The sequence below is a fragment of the Schistocerca piceifrons genome, chromosome 4 (assembly GCF_021461385.2).
Source record: "Schistocerca piceifrons isolate TAMUIC-IGC-003096 chromosome 4, iqSchPice1.1, whole genome shotgun sequence".
NCBI lineage: Eukaryota > Metazoa > Arthropoda > Insecta > Orthoptera > Acrididae > Schistocerca > Schistocerca piceifrons.
In genome coordinates, this window is record NC_060141.1 from 263,700,227 (window position 1) to 263,715,854 (window position 15,628).

Here is a 15,628-nt window from a genome sequence, read left to right on the forward strand (position 1 = left end):
TTTCTGCTCCACATGACAGCACTTCATTCTGATTGCAGTGGGCAGAGAGAGCAGTCATGTGAGGTATGCTTGCTTGTGTGAATGTGTGTGTTTTCTACTCTTTACTGAGAAAGCTTTGGCCAAAAGCCAAGTGTGTAACAGTCTTCTTGTTATGCCTGTTTGCAACTCAACGTATCACCTTTACAATGAGTAGCAATCTACCCTTTTCATAAAACTGGTGAAAACACTTGACATTTACTTCTGCATTCTCATGTACTTCTGAAAATAATCCAACACATTTTCTTTAATAAGCAATGCCATTCTCTCATCTACATACATATACATACAGGGAAAGACACTAGCTCATAAACATCCATGCCCAGGATTAGTTTCAAACGAGCGACCTCCAGTAAGCCATTATGATGCTTTATCAAAGAGAGCAACAAGATATAACAAATACCATGGGACAGGTCCCAGTGTGACAGGGCATTCATGAAAGAGTTAGGTTAGGTTAGGTGTTTCTTAAGTTCAGCTGTTGGAACTGTGACATTGTGGCCTACATTTCTGGAATGATGGATGATGAGACTCTGATGCTCTTCCTCTACATAACGGTTTTGATAAGGGGTTTGAGAATTACTTATAAAGGACAATGTCAATCATTCTGCATATTGGGAAATTCATAGAAGGTGCAAAGGAGGAGAAATTTGAACCTGAAAGCAAGTGCTACAAAGTGGTAGTAAATTTGCCAACTATTTTGTGCTAAAAACGGATCTCTTATTTCAATGGCAGCTGTCATGGAACCACTATGCTGACAATTTCCAGCTGATGCCCCATTTGTTCCATTGATAACATTTCAAGATGTTCAAAAAGGCAGAAACTTAGTTTCAACTAAGTTTCTTTGGGATTTGATACTCTTAGTCCCCCATTCATATCTCTAGGCGGGGACTACTAAGGAGGGCTTTGTTATCAGGAGAAAAAAAAACTGGCATTCTACGGGTCGGAGCGTGGAATGTCAGATCCCTTAAGTAGACAGGTAGTTTAGAAAATTTAAAAAGGGAAATGAATAGGCTCAAGTTAGATATAGTGGGAATTAGTGAAGTTCAGTGGCAAGAGGAACAAGACTTCTGGTCGGGTGACTACAGGGTTATAAATACAAAATAAGTTAGGGGTAATGTAGGAGTAGGTTTAATAATGAATAAAAAAAATAGGAGTGCAGGTAAGCGACTACAAACAGCATAGTGAACGCATTATTGTGGCCAAGATAGACACGAAACCCACGCCTACTACAGTAGTACAAGTTTATATGCCAACTAGCTCTGCAGATGACGAAGAGATTGAGACAAGGGGAAATACCCTGAGACTTCAAGAAGAATATAATAATTCCAATCCCAAAGAAAGCAGGTGTTGACAGATGTGAAAATTACCGAACTATCAGTTTAATAAGCCACAGCTGCAAAATACTAACACGAATTCTTAAGGGACGAATGGAAAAACTGGTAGAAGCCGACCTCGGGGAAGATCAGTTTGGATTCCATAGAAATGTTGGAACACATGAGGCAATACTGACCCTACGACTTATCTTAGAAAATAGATTAAGGAAAGGCAAACCTACATTTCTAGCATTTCTAGACTTGGAGAAAGCTTTTGATAATGTTGACTGGAATACTCTCTTTCGAATTCTCAAGGTGGCAGGAGTCAAGTACAGGGAGCGAAAGGCTATTTACAATTTGTACAGAAACCAGATGGCAGCTATAAGAGTCGAGGGGCATGAAAAGGAAGCAGTGGTTGGGAAGGGAGTGAGACAGGGTTGTAGCCTATCACTGATGTTATTCAATCTGTATATTGAGCAAGCAGTAAAGGAAACGAAAGAAAAATTTGGAGTAGGAATTAAAATTCATGGAGAAGAAATAAAAACTTTGAGTTTCGCCGATGACATTGTAATTCTGTCAGAGACAGCAGAGGACTTGGAAGAGCAGCTGAACGGAATGGACATTGTCTTGAAAGGAGGATATAAGATGAACATCAACAAAAGCAAAACGAGGATAATTGAATGTAGTTAAATTAAATCGGGTGATGCTGCGGGAGTTAGATTGGGAAATGAGACGCTTAAAGTAGTAAAGGAGTTTTGCTATTTGGGGAGCAAAATAACTGATGATGGTCGAAGTAGAGAGGATATAAAATTATACTGGCAATGGCAAGGAAAGTGTTTCTGAAGAAGAGAAATTTGTTAACATCGAGTATAGATTTAAGTGTCCGGAAGTCTTTTCTGAAAGTATTTGTATGGAGTGAAGTCATTTATGGAAGTGAAACATGGACGATAAACAGTTTGGACAAGAAGAGAATAGAAGCTTTCGAAATGTGGTGCTACAAAAGAATGCTGAAGATTAGATGGGTAGATCACATAACTAATGAGGAGGCAATGAACAGAATTGGAGAGAAGAGAAATTTGTGGCACAACTTGACTAGAAGAAGGGATCAGTTGGTAGGACATATTCTGAGGCATCAAGGTATCACCAATTTAGTATTGGAGGGCAGCGTGGAGGGTAAAAATCGTCGAGGAAGACCAAGAGATGAATACACTAAACAGATTCAGAAGGGTGTAGGTTGCAGTAGGTACTGGGAGATGAAGAACCTTGCACAGTATAGAGTAGCATGGAGAGGTGCATCAAACCAGTCTCTGGACTGAAGACCACAACAACAACAAGGGGCTGAAAATGGTTAAGAGGATTAAGACAACCAAACTGCTTTAGTTTCAAGAAGATACACACTTGTTGATCTTCTTCTTCTCTCACATAGCAACACATTCCTAGTAGAATTGTAGGAATCGCGTCACTCTATTTATTTTTATCCCATACTCTGATTGATGCCTTCGATATCCAATAGAATATATCTGTTTTTCCATTTGATTGTGGATGATATGCTGTTGCTTGAGTTAATTTAGAACCACAAATGTTACCCAATAAACAGGACAGCTCTGACCGGAACCCAGCTCTTTGGTCAGTCACTATTTAGTTAGGTGCTCCAAATATAGTGATCCAAGAGTTACAAAACACTTGTGCTATGGTTTCTGCTTGAACATCACATAGTTGCTAAACTGATCAATACTTGTTAAACACCATATGAATTCATCTGAGAGAGGCAACGGGCCAATCAGATCGATGTGTTCCACCTTACATCGCCAATCTGTGCTTCAAAACTGACGAATAGCAGATTTAGTGTGTCTAATCACGTTTTTCTTTTGACATGATCCTACACATGATTTTGCCCAGTTTTGGAGATCTTGTTTGATGTTTGACCAAATAAATCTGCATGTAAGTAATTTCACAAAAGATTTAATAGCAGGATGTGTCATTCTGTGTTAATGCTGAAAAACAGAATACCTAAATTGCTGGGAAATGGAAGGATGAGTGTTACTTGTTGATACATCACACAATAATAACCTTCCACCTGGGGTTCCAAGCTGTTTAAATTTCAGTGTGTTATGAGGACTAGAGTGAAGTTTCTCGAGTTCTTCCTCACTCACTTGAGCATCTGCTGTATTCCCATAATCAATTAGCACTACTTCTTCCACTCTGGATAGGTTGTCAGCCATGGTGTTTCTTTTTCCAGAAATGTGTCTTATATCTGTTGTAAATTGTGGTATGAACTGTATGGGATGCTACTGCTTATGGGTTGCCTTATCATTTCGTTGTTTAAAAGAATGCATCAAAGGAGCATGGTCAATATGCACTACTAATGAACCTCCTTCAAGGATGTACTTAAAATACCTTTGTTGCCATTTACAAGCTAAGAAGTTCCCTATAATATGTTGAACATTTCTTGTGGGATGCCGAGAACATTTTGGAGCAGAAACCAGTTGGTATCTATTTCTTTCTTTTTTCTGTTGAAGCTCTCCACTGCATGCAAAATCTGAAGCATCTATAAATTATGGAAGATCATTGTTCACATTCAGGAATCTTAACAGGGCTGCATCTGCAAGTTTAATTTTGCAATTCTCAAACTGCTTTACTGCAGTGTCTGTCCACTGTATGCTTCTTTTGTCATTTTTCTTGGTATTCTTCAGGTAATCATTTAGAATAGCTTGATGTTCTGCAGCATGTTCCAAATGCCTTTGGTAAAAATTCAGTATGGCAAGAAAATGATGTAATTCTGGCACAGTACCTGGAAGTTTGAGATTAGTTACCTCCTGTACTTGTTTTGGGTCTCGATTGATACCTTCTGGAGTAATCACCTGACCTAAAAAGCTAATTTCTTGAACTCTAAGCACACATTTTCCAACATAATCATCAACCCAAAAGTGTTCAGTTGTTCAATCAGGATAGTTAAATGCTGAGTATGTTCTCCTGGAGAGCTATAAGCTATCAGTACACCATCTAAATATGCAAAACAGCTATACAAATCTCTCAGAGCTTCATTAATAACCCTCTCAAAGGTATTGGGTGCATTCCAGTGGTCAAATGGCATGAAACTTAATTCATGAAGTTCAAAAGGTGTGACCACAGCAATATTTTCCTTATCACTTTCAGTTAGTGGGATTTGGTAATATGCTTTGAGGCGATTGACTTTAGAGAATATTTTCTTGCCCATAAGGATGAAATTTACATTATTTATGTGACAAACTGGATAGCAGTCAAGAAGGATCTGGCCATTAAGACGTAAGTAGTCTCCACAAACCATATGCAAAGAACTAGCCCAATGGGATTTAGAAAGAAAATATTATATTATGGTTCATTAGGAACTGCAATTCTTGTTAAGCCAAATTTAGTTTATGTGAATCTAACCTACATGCTTTAGAGTAAACTGGTGAGCCACTACTGGTTGCATAAGTGTGGGATTCATCAATTCAGGAAAGCTTTTAAGTAGTTCAGTGTATTTACAGTTAGCATGGCATGAACTAATGGCAGCAGGCAAATCAACCGCACACTGTAGTGGAGCCATGTGTAACTGAATGTTGCTGCCAACTAATAATTTTCTTTTCAGGTCTATTAATAAACCAAACTAATGAAGAAAGTCTACACCGATTATACATTTTGTTGTGCTGGCTACAATGAAGACCCACTCAAAACTGTTTTAAAGTTAAATCTAGATTCAATAACTTTCATCCACAAGTTTTAACCTTAGATGCACTTGCAGCATAAAATTTGTAGTCTATCACTTTAACCATATCGTTGGGACATGCTACTATAAGGCCAGTTCAAACTGGCCATCATGGCACCATCACATCAAGGTATATCCACATTGCCCATCATGTCACAGCCCATGGTACATTAAGTCAATTCAAGTCACGTGATATCAACTCCCACAGTCGACCTCAGCTGTTTCTTTTTCGCGGGAATTACGATCTTTCTAAGATAATTTTCAACTGTTTCTACATGTGAAGTGCACAAACACAATGCAGTAGCTTATATAACTGGATGCTGGAGTTCACAGTAGTATGAAAATGACATTTGTTGTACTCAAATAGTTTGCACCTTGCAGGGATAGCTTGTATATTAGAGAAGGAACACAGAAGTTCAAAACAACACAAAAAGAGGATGTGGGTCAGAAAAATGTCGTTATGTTGTACTTTACAAGGAGCTCGAGGAAGAAGAATCTACATTTTATATTTTAGAAAGTTGAAGCATCAGTTTCTCATTTCTTACATAAAATTGCACCAAGATTTACTAAAAAGAACACATTGGTATGAGCTGTCATCACATCCCATGAAAACCTGGTGTGTGTAATGGAAGTTTAGTTGCTAGTCCAGAGGTAATTTTTTTGCAGTAGTCATATCTCTCTCAATGCCTTTCCGTTTAAGATTTATAGGGTTTCTTTACATCTGGTATTTGGCTTTTAATGGTTCAAGTGTTTTATTTGTACTGAGGTTAGCTAGTAAAACCACATAAATACTGACCACTGATGCTTGGAAAACTATTTTACATCCAATCCAGAGAGCTACTTAACCATAAATAAGCCCACCACAAACGCATATTTAAACAAACATCTCGCAGTATCTGAAGGTTTCAGTTTATTTCTTTATGGAACACTACGTATCCCTAACATACAAATAAATTCCACCTAGTAATCAATGTAATTCTACACACAGTACTATTTCTACTTTCAGTTGCAGCCCTAATGAAATCCACTTCATTGTAAAATATTAAATGCGGTACTGGTATGTATAGAAATTCACTTCATAATTTTAGTAGAGGACAAGTAATTTAGGATGCTCATGTTATACAGTTCAGACAGCTGCCTGAATGCTTCAATCAATCTTTCGTCATTTATTGTAAATTTTAACAGAAGAAATAATGAGAAGAAAAAATTTACAACAAATAATGAACAAAAACAACTGATATCAACCATGATGAAACGAAATATAGAGACCTGTCATGGCCATGTACCAGGAGGAAATGAGCTTGGTGGTCACAACATCAACTATCAAAACTTTCTTCCCAAGAAATCTTAACAGTGCTGCGACGTGATGCAATGTGATGTGACGTGATGGGCTGGGATGGTCAGTGTGGATGCCGCCATTTGAAATGCATTGCAGAATGTTTTGATGAGATGGTATGTGACATGACATGATGGTGAGTGTGAATTGGTCTGTAATGGGAACACCAGCACCGCTATTAACCAGAAAATGTAGCCCTGAAATTTTATCTCTAACAAACAGTCGATATTAGCGGCCTAGTATAACCTTTGGGCAGAACACTTGGGTGCTACCATAGTCTAACATGACAGTCACGACACTTCGCCTCGATTTTGTTGCCTACCACGCCAGCAGCGCCCCAAGCGGCCAGTAGCTTAAACTGTGAGTTGGGGGCGATCGTGAAAGCGAATAGTGGTTGTTTCTTTTGATTTCTACAATGGTTTTTACAAGCGGAAGCGTTTGTAAAGCAATAAATTGCAGCAACAACAGAAGGAAGACACCACAACCTTATTTTTTTAGGTTCCCAAGGATCCTGAGAGGTATATACCATCATGTTACTAAACTGTATCGTCAGGATTCACTTCCAAACTACATGTGTATTAATGATTAATGTTTCGTTTTAGGAGCAGAAAACGGCTAGTTAATAGCAGACGATAAGACCTTATGAAAAAAATATCCATTTTACCTGCATAATAATATCAGGTTTTGTTCACTGCATTCGAACAAAACCAGTTCATGAACACAGACAATAACAAACTCATGAGGAATGCAGTACCCACACCGTTTGACATCTCAAATAAGCCACCTCAACTGACGATGAAGAGGAAACTGCCACAAAGATTCGACAATCCATCCAATGCTGTAATACAGTCCTATGACACAGAGGCAGCCAGTTCTATTCTCCATGTATCAGTACCAGATTCGTGAGAATCGTCAACACAGACCTGCTTTGACGATGAAGTGGTTAGATTAAGTGCAGTTATTCATGTCTTACAGATGCGTAATGTTTGGTATGTATTTCATTCACTTCTGTTGTTAGTCACTTAATTTTCCTTGCTTCCTTTGTGTGATGACATTATTTTGTTAGCACCTTGTTCACTGACAGATTGTTTGAAAATTATTCAAATATTTGGTTTTGCGTAAAATGTAATGTAATTAGGTCATTATAATGTTTTCAACATATTTCATCCACTATTTGGCAGTTGCTTGTCCTACTTAGAATAATATAAAGATTAAGGCCGTACTTGTGGCAACAGGCAACAATGTCAAACGCGGTAGACCTACCGAACAATAAATGAGCTGTCGATCGCTTTTGCGTGTAGAGGTAAATGTCTGTACTTCTTACATGTAAATCTGTGTGTTTATATTCTGTTGATATCAACGAGGTAAGCTGCAATTCTATCCAACGTCACAAGTGTTTCTTCACGAATGTCTTGTAGCTTGCCACTCAATTCATTGTTTTTGTCCACTCTTGCGCTTATTTTAGAATCATTTTTTGGAAACATATATGCCTTCCGATACTACACAAACCCTTGGAGGCAAGAAAACAACTCAAATACACTCCTGGAAATGGAAAAAAGAACACATTGACACTGGTGTGTCAGACCCACCATACTTGCTCCGGACACTGCGAGAGGGTTGTACAAGCAATGATCACACGCACGGCACAGCAGACACACCAGGAACCGCGGTGTTGGCCATCGAATGGCGCTAGCTGCGCAGCATTTGTGCACCGCCGCCGTCAGTGTCAGCCAGTTTGCCGTGGCATACGGAGCTCCATCGCAGTCTTTAACACTGGTAGCATGCCGCGACAGCGTGGACGTGAACCGTATGTGCAGTTGGCGGACTTTGAGCGAGGGCGTATAGTGGGCACGCGGAAGGCCGGGTGGACGTACCGCCGAATTGCTCAACACGTGGGGCGTGAGGTCTCCACAGTACATCGATGTTGTCGCCAGTGGTCGGCGGAAGGTGCACGTGCCCGTCGACCTGGGACCGGACCGCAGCGACGCACGGATGCACGCCAAGACCGTAGGATCCTACGCAGTGCCATAGGGGACCGCACCGCCACTTCCCAGCAAATTAGGGACACTGTTGCTCCTGGGGTATCGGCGAGGATCATTTGCAACCGTCTCCATGAAGCTGGGCTACGGTCCCGCACACCGTTAGGCCGTCTTCCGCTCACGCCCCAACATCGTGCAGCCCGCCTCCAGTGGTGTCGCGACAGGCGTGAATGGAGGGACGAATGGAGACGTGTCGTCTTCAGCGATGAGAGTCGCTTCTGCCTTGGTGCCAATGATGGTCGTATGCGTGTTTGGCGCCGTGCAGGTGAGCGCCACAATCAGGACTGCATACGACCGAGGCACACAGGGCCAACACCCGGCATCATGGTGTGGGGAGCGATCTGCAACACTGGCCGTACACCACTGGTGATCGTCGAGGGGACACTGAATAGTGCACGGTACATCCAAACCGTCATCGAACCCATCGTTCTACCATTCCTAGACCGGCAAGGGAACTTGCTGTTCCAACAGGACAATGCACGTCCGTATGTATCCCGTGCCACCCACCGTGCTCTAGAAGGTGTACGTCAACTACCCTGGCCAGCAAGATCTCCGGATCTGTCCCCCATTGAGCATGTTTGGGACTGGATGAAGCGTCGTCTCACGCGGTCTGCACGTCCAGCACGAACGCTGGTCCAACTGAGGCGCCAGGTGGAAATGGCATGGCAAGCCGTTCCACAGGACTACATCCAGCATCTCTACGATCGTCTCCATGGGAGAATAGCAGCCTGCATTGCTGCGAAAGGTGGATATACACTGTACTAGTGCCGACATTGTGCATGCTCTGTTGCCTGTGTCTATGTGCCTGTGGTTCTGTCAGTGTGATCATGTGATGTATCTGACCCCAGGAATGTGTCAATAAAGTTTCCCCTTCCTGGGACAATGAATTCACGGTGTTCTTATTTCAATTTCCAGGAGTGTATTTCTTGAATTACATAGGAAATGGATGCAAGACAAATATTATGCTTTCGACGCGTCTATTGTTCACCTTACTAGCTGCTTGGAGCGCTAGTGTCGCTCCATCTGTCAAACGGTAACAACTTTTACAGCAATGAGTGTTGCGACTGTTATGTTAGACTGTGGCGCTGCTGTTTTCCTCACTTTTCCATTGGCAAGGTTGGACAACTTCTCAGGTCTGCACTTTGAGGCATAATGAAAATGAAAATAGTAGTACTCTCCTGAACTATTGTATCTCAGTTTGCTGTGGCTTCTGCTTCGAGAAAATCATCATGATTGATACTGTGGCTCCTGAGATCTGGATTTTTGGACTTTAGTTTCAACCTCTTCGATCCTTACCAGAAGATCTTTCACTGATAGAGAAGAATCACACACAACAGGGGACACTTCCATTGAAGATGACTGAAGCTGCTGAGTGTTTCGCATTTCCCTCATCTGATCAGCCATTTCCGCCAGTCTCTCCACATTTTTTTCAGAGACTATTAAAATATTCGGACACTACAGAGGCAATTTGTCTAGCAGAGTGTCTTTAAAACCTTATCTGAAATGTTTGGTCCTCTGTAACTTTTCATATTCCAATGTAACTGACTGGGTTCCCTATCACCAATTTCTAATTCGCTAATTAATTTCTTAGTTGACATTCTTCACTTGTCTTAAAAGTAATTAATAGTCTCTCTTTAGCTAACGAATATTTGTTGCTTTCGTCAGTGTCCACGAGATCCCATACATTTTCGACAAGTCAGGACTCTAAGAGCTAACAAGTAACTGAATTTGGTTGCTTCAGTCTGTGTCCATGATTATAAATTGCGCTTCAGCATGACAAAACCATACCGATATATCAGGCTTTTCAGTTTCACACTAACTTTTTCTACTTTTATTTTCGTTTCACTGTTCGGGATATTATTGTTCCCTCTACCTTCCACATATCTATTTCTTATTTAAATCACATCAGGGTCACCAGTTCTTGGTCTTCTTGTACAGTTAATCGCAAAACACAGCGTTTTTGATTCGAAAATTTTATTTGGAAGCTTTTGTTTTGATACAGGACAAATATCACACATCCAAAACGAGTAATTTGATACCTATATCTCCTACTCTGTGCATTTCAAAATGTCATGTGGTTTCAAAGAAAAATAAAGTCAACACAACAAAGTATTATTTATAGAACTCCAGGTTATGAACATAACACTACATCGTCATTGACAAAAGCTGTTAGAATTCTCAATCCCATACTTATTGTAACTAATTCTAATTTGGGCCAAAAGCAAGTGTATAGGATTTTTTCAGTACTGTTAGGAAAAAAAACTGACTTTGTGGCCCCATCACCAATATGCCATAGCGCGAATTCCGTGAACTTATAACTTGCTCACAAGTAACTGATTCACTGAGAGTGTACAGTTACACAGAAAAACAGTTTGACTGTTACTGAAGAAACCTGTACAAAAAAGTTCAAACGTCATGTATAGGTGATTGACACTCCCGCAGCAATGTGAATGTAAAGTAGGGCTTGCTGAGAACATAGCGTGATTGTTTGAGAATATGGATGAATAATCAGTTGTCACATGTCTACAATACTCTTGTGAAATATATTGGGATTGAGACTGTAGCCCTAACAAAATCTCATCTACTCAGCATTAGAAAAGCATATTCTTTGCACATTCAAGAGAAGGAGCTAATCAATAAATCGTGCTGCTGTGACACATTGGACAGGGAATAATCCTCTTAAGTGCACAAGTTCGAGGGTAAATATGTCAGTTTTAGCAGATGGCCAAAATAAGGCAGAAGCATCTAAAGAAAAAAAAATCAGGTACAGGTAAAGCCGCTGCAGTTAATTTGTCAGAGAATTTCTCTGTTCATTCTACGCAACGAAAGTGGCTATGTAGGTAACAGCATAATGCAGTTGCATGTGTCAACTCCCAATTTTTAGTGGCGCAACTTCAGAAACGCAACTTTGTCACGCTGCAAAAAGCTGTACTTTGTTGCGCCACTGTCGTACCACCACTGCTCCCTGTTGATAGTATATCGAAACACAAGCATTTTGTCACAGTTGTTGTGGAGTAATTGCAGATGTAGTCCACTCGATTTCAGCGTGCTTTTATTTTATTTCTGAAAAAAGTGAAAATGCCTATATCAACGAATACAACAAGAGTCTAAAATTTTGGAAGATTGGCGTATATGTGGATGATATTTACATGCCATCTGTCGGTTACGTTTCCACTGCAGACAGCATTTTCGTCTCCGAATGTTGTTTATATTATAAAGGTGTTTGTGGCCCTGATATTTCCTGTGTTGTATTTAACTCTTGTCAAAGTTCTAAAAGGCCATAATTTGCTCTATAACATTCGTATCCGCTCGAATAATTTCAATTGACGTCGTACTGGAAGCTGGGGAACTACATAGAATTCATGGTGTCCTGTGTGAGCGGTAGCTCACGGTACCACTACAGAAAGCTTCAAGCTGTGGCGCCACATTAGATGCGTGTATGAACTCAGCTTTAGACTGGCCTGGCACTGAAACAACCATCGCTAACCACGTGACAGTCAACGTGTTAAATACATTCTATAACTGAAATAACTGAGTAGGCACTTGGAACCAAGCAGCAACAATACTGTCAACTGGGGCTACAATGGCCCAATTATTTGCTATTTCTAGTTTAATTCTGTAATATTTCGAATAAATCTGTAACAATAATTTCACAAAAAAATTGTTTTATTTAACAGATGTTTTCTCAACTATTACACCACATTAATGGCTTCTGCAGACTTTTATGGTAACTGATTTTATTTTTTCAAAATGTGGGTCAATTTTGTACCAAAGTGGGGCTACTTTGTCCCAATAAATTTTTTTCCTAATTAACAACCCTTTTCATCGTTTTGGGTCAATTGTACATCTGATTATAAGGAATTGTGATAGTACAGCAACAAAACATAGCAATATTTCAAGGAATTTTAGTTTATTTACAAGAAAATTCTGAACCGAACAAATCCATTACCCGTACATGCATACAACAAATGTTATTGCTAAAAATGTTTAAAGAAAACAGTGGGACACTTTACACTATATCTGATATAAACTGTCCAGCTCAGGTATTTGAAATAATTCCCTCTTGGAAAGCAGTTTTGGGGGGAAATTTTTCTTGCAACAGATGACCACGGATATGTCATTATGTCTTTCTTGTGGGGCCACTTCCAGCATTTCTTACTTTTCTCCATACAGTCCACTGTAGGACCTTCCAGAAGGTCTATTTTTAGGATCACTACAGGGTATTCTTGTTCATCATAAATAACTGTCACAAAGTCACCCACTTTTACAATAGTCGAAAATCCTCTCTTGGTAATATGGGGTGAGTCGTATGTGTAGATTCTTGCTGCTCAGATTTCTTCCTCAGAAATTTCCAACTCTGATAATGAATCATGAATGCTAAAATTATCAGACTCTGAAGATTCAAAGGCCTCTATTATTTTTCTTGGTCTTCTCTTCTTTTTCGGAATAGAACTGTCGTCACTCGAAACAGAGGCAATTGTACCTGAAGTTAGGGGTGAATCATTCAAGTCTTGTGGGCAGATACTTTTTCCTGGTGGAACATTTAATTTCCTGCATGTCCTCTTTTCTACTGGTATCTTACGTTCATTCCTTTTCTGAATCAGATGCTGTATGAAAGTGTTGCTAACATCCTCTACTGCAACTTCTACATTTGGCAAAGAACTCAAAACAGCATTTTTATCAAAGGGATGTATTCCACATTTATGGAAGCCAGAAATTAATTTTTTTGCCTTTCCACTGTGTTCCATCTCTTACATTAGTTTCCTCAAAAGTTGTGGGAACACATCTTTTGGCAGCCCTTCATGTTTCTTTCCACTTGGAGAGTCCTTCCACTGGCTCAAAATATATCTCCAAGCTTTCTTCATTGGAGCAAAATGTGCTATGTCCAGAGGCTGTGTGAGGTGGGTGGAGCTAGGAGTGGGGACACACAAGTCTAATGCTATTTTCCTCACACTGTTTTAGGATTACTGGATTGATGTGAGTAGACAAGTTGTCACCAATCACTAATTTCATGCCTTGCTGTTTGTTGAGGCTTGGTAGCAAAAGAACCCTAAACTAGTCCTCAAATGTTGCACCATCAGACCACCCAAGTTTAGTGTAATTGTAATGGCATCCTAATGGACCACCTTCGGTCCATGTTGTCCACAGATTCTCAGCTTGATAGACAACATATGGTGGCAACAGCTCTCCCACAGCATTCCCATACAGCATAATAGACGTTGAAGTTTTTGAGCTATTCATGATTTTCTCCACATATGTAATCCCTTTCTTGCAAATTACATTGACTGTGCCAGGATTATCACTAAGGTTGGTCTCATCATAATTCCAAACGTTTTCTGGAGAGACATCGTTAACTGAAACCTCAAGGTGGTCAACATACTCATTAACGACAGTCTTGTCAATTGCTGCTCTCACACGTTTGATATTGCTACAAAATCGTGAGGTTAGTTCTTTATGCCTTCTAAGGAAGGATTTAATAAATTCGTAACCAGGTAGATTGTCTTTGAAGCAGTTGACCACAATGCCTTTCTTGTCCATATAGCTTTCAATAACAAATCTAAGATCAGTCTGAACAAGTGGTAAGCCAAATTCAGCTATTTTACTGATGTGATCCACAAACATTTTCTGCTCCTCAGGGCTAAATGTTGTTGGGTGACCATGTTTGTTACTAAATTTCCCTTTCAGTTTATTCTTTAAGGTGTTTCTTGGAATCCCATACGTATTTGCAGCAGTTCTGTGACTTTTTGACCTGACCTAATTCCTTCCAAACACTTTTCAAGATCTTTTGTATAATTTCCGTAATTTCTCGCTCCAATCTTCCATTTATATAGACTAACCATATTTATAATCTGAAATTAAAAAAGAAAAACAGAACATTGAAAAACAGACCTAAAGCCCGGTCCACACGCAACGATCTGTCTGCGCAGACATCGGCGCAGATGTCTGTACATGCAAAAGATCGCTGCAAATGTGGTGTGTTCACACGACACAAACCCCAATCTACTACTCGCCCGCCATCTGTCGGTGTAAAAAAGAAATCAGTAGCAAGCGACTACGCTCCCCGTAAACGTCAAAAATTTAATTCAGTTATTTTGAAATATAGAAATGGAGGAAGTTCTGTTGTGGTCTGTGTTCGCAACTTGTGTTGCAAAAAACATTCAGACCAACCGTAGGAAACAGATAAAGCGGTCAAAATGATGTAGACAGTGGCTGCTAAAGCGGAAGCAGTTTTCTCACGTAAATTTACTGCGAGAGTTGCAGGGCGAACCTAACGACTGGCGAAATTATTTTCGGATGGATGTCGAAACTTATAATTATCTCTTAAAGCTTGTAACCTCTCATATTATGAGAAAAAGTACTTGTATAGAGAAGGGCAATGTCTCCTCATGAACGGCTGGCGGTAACATTAAGATTCCTAGCAACAGGAAGGAGCTACAAGGGTTTGAAATTTTCAACTGCAATATCGAAACAAGAGTTGAGTGAAATAATGCCCGCAATTTTTCAATAAGAGCGTTGTCTGCTCCTGTCTTTTTGTCTCAGTCACTACATTCTTTACTTTAATCTTCCACAAACATGGGTGGTTTCTATATGTTTCAATGAATTCACTTAGAAACTCTTGAGAACACTGACGAGTATCAGCCATTTTAATGCCCTGTGCGCACAAATACAAACACTAGACTGAACAAACAGCTGTTTCGCGCCAGATTTGCGGCGATCTCCTGTCCACACGCTCCAACTTGTCTGCGCAGATGTGGTTTGAACCCACAGATTTGAGAGGTTTCGCTCAAACCTCCAACTCCAACTTTCAGGTTTGCACACACCTTAGATTGGTGCAAATCTTCTGTCCACACGCAACGATCTGTCTGCGCAGATGTGATGTGCGCAGACATTTGCGCAGACAGATCGTTGCGTGTGGACGGGCCTTAAGACAAATTGAGAACCTAAAGCTAATTTACCTGCGGCTACTTTGGCCAGGACAAAGTAGCCCCTAAAATGGTGCCAAGTATCTCACAATTTAATCATTTCCAAATTAACCATGAACTACAAAGAAATAATCAACCTTATCATCTCAGCGTAAGAGTAAATGCCTTAGAGGATAAACTGTCTACTTACCAAATTTTTCTCGCTTGTGCTAGTCAGTGTACAACACAAAGTAGGAACAGAACAAAAATCGTAC